The sequence below is a fragment of the Arachis ipaensis genome, chromosome B1, assembly GCF_059453495.1.
Source record: "Arachis ipaensis isolate K30076 ecotype BB chromosome B1, ASM5945349v1, whole genome shotgun sequence".
Lineage (NCBI taxonomy): Eukaryota > Viridiplantae > Streptophyta > Magnoliopsida > Fabales > Fabaceae > Arachis > Arachis ipaensis.
The window spans coordinates 129,816,025-129,818,461 of NC_142436.1; the positions used below are offsets into that span (position 1 = coordinate 129,816,025).

The 2,437-nt window shown below is 31.4% G+C and overlaps 1 non-coding gene across 1 annotated transcript; it reads left to right on the forward strand.

Moving 5' to 3' along the window:
• The first annotated feature begins 200 nt into the window (after positions 1 to 200).
• Positions 201 to 308, forward strand: LOC148578361 (small nucleolar RNA R71). The gene has a single exon (XR_015904440.1). It is a non-coding gene; the product is annotated as a small nucleolar RNA R71 (small nucleolar RNA).
• The last annotated feature ends 2,129 nt before the right edge of the window (positions 309 to 2,437 follow it).

Here is a 2,437-nt window from a genome sequence, read left to right on the forward strand (position 1 = left end):
TTCTTTTGAGGCATCCCATTACTCACAGGATTCCTCTCAGAAGTGTACATGAACTGGTTATTAGCAACCATGTCAATGAGTTCTTGAGCTTCTGCAGGCGTTTTCTTTAGGTGAATGGATTCACCTGCAGAAGTATCCAATGACATTTTAGCTAATTCAGACAGACCATCATAGAATATATCCAGGATGGTCCATTCTGAAAGCATGTCAGAAGGACACTTTTTGGTCAGTTCCTTGTATCTCTCCCAAGCTTCATAGAGGGATTCACCTTCTTTCTGTCTGAAGGTTTGAACATCCACTCTAAGCTTGCTCAGCTTTTGAGGAGGAAAGAACTTGGCTAAGAAAGCCGTAACCAGCTTATCCCAAGAGTTCAGGCTATCATTGGGTTGAGAATCCAACCACACTCTAGCTCTGTCTCTTACAGCAAACGGGAAAAGCATAAGCCTGTAGACCTCGGGGTCAACCCCATTGGTCTTAACAGTATCACAGATCTGCAAAAATTCAGTTAAGAACTGAAAAGGATCTTCAGATGGAAGTCCATGAAACTTGCAGTTCTGCTGCATCAGAGAAACTAATTGAGGTTTCAGCTCAAAATTGTTTGCTCCAATGGCAGGAATGGAGATGCTTCTTCCATGTAAATTGGAATTAGGTGCAGTAAAGTCACCAAGCATCCTCCTTGCATTATTATTATTTTTGGCTGCCATCTCCTCTTCTTGTTCGAAAATTCCTGTAAGGTTGTCTCTGGATTATTGTATTTTAACTTCTCTTAGTTTCCTTTTTAGAGTTCTTTCAGGTTCAGGATCTGCTTCAACAAGAATGTTCTTGTCCTTGCTCCTGCTCATATGAAAAAGAGGGAACAAAAAAATAATAATAATAGAGATCCTTTTTACCCAGGTATAGAGGTTCCCCTGTGTGAGTAGAAGAAGAAAAGAATGTAATGTAAAGAAGGAAAGAAGAGAAAATTCAAACACAGATGGAAGAGGGGGTTCGAATTTGGGTGAGATGAAGTGTTAGTAGATGAATAAATAAATAGAAGGAGATGAGAGAAAATGAGGATTTTCGAAAATAAAATTTTGAAAAGAGGTTAGTGATTTTCGAAAATTAGGAATGAAATCAAATTAAAATTAAAAATTGAAACAATTAGTTAATTAAAAAGAATTTTTGAAAAAGAGGGAAGAGATTTTCGAAAATTAGAGAGAGAGAGTTAGTTAGGTAGTTTTGAAAAAGATAAGAAACAAACAAAAAGTCAATTAGTTAGTTGAAAAAGATTTGAAAATCAATTTTGAAAAGATAAGAAGTTAAGAAGTTAGAAAAGATATTTGAAAAAGATATGATATGAAAAGGTATGATTAAAAAGATATGATTTTGAAAAAGGTAAGATAGAAAAATAATTTTGAAAAGATATGATTGAAATTAGTTTTGAAAAAGATTTGATTTTTAAAATCACAATTAATGACTTGATTCACAAGAAATCACAAGATATGATTCTAGAACTTAAAGTTTGAATCTTTCTTAACAAGTAAGTAACAAACTTGAAATTTTTGAATCAAAACATTAATTGTTGATGATATTTTCGAAAATTATGATATAAAATTAAGAAAAATATTTTTGACTTAAAATTTCGAAAATAAATAAGAAAAATGAAAAAGATTTGATTTTTGAAAAAGATTTTGAAAAAGATAAGATTTTTAAATTGAAAATTTGATTTGACTCATAAGAAACAATTAGATTTTTTAAAAAGTTTTGAAAAAGTCAACTCAAATTTTTGAATTTATGAGAAGAAAAAGGAAAGATATTTTTTTTATTTTTGAATTTTTAATGATGAAAGAGAAAAACATGAAAAAGACTCAATGCATGAAAATTTTGGATCAAAACAATGAATGCATGCAAGAATGCTATGAATGTCAAGATGAACACCAAGAACACTTTGAAGATCATGATGAACATCAAGAACATATTTTTGAAAATTTTTATATGCAAAGAAAACATGCAAGACACTAAACTTAGAAATCTTTCATGTTCAGATACTATGAATGCAAAAATGCACATGAAAAACAAGAAAAGGCACAAAACAAGAAAATATGAAGATCAACCAAGAACAACTTGAAGATCATGAAGAACACTATGAATGCATGATTTTTCGAAAAACGCAAAATGAATATGCAATTGACACCAAACTTAAGATCTGACTCAAGACTCAAACAACAAACACAAAATATTTTTGATTCTTATGATTTTCTAAATTTTTTTTGGATTTTTTGAAAATTAATTTGAAAAAGGAAAATAAGGATTCCAAAATTTTTAATATGAATTCCAGGAATCTTGTACTCTTAGTCTAAAGCTTCAGTCCAGGAATTAGACATGGCTCACTAGCCAGCCAAGCTTTTGTGAAAGCTTCGGTCCAAAACACTAGACATGGTCAATGGCCAGCCAAGCT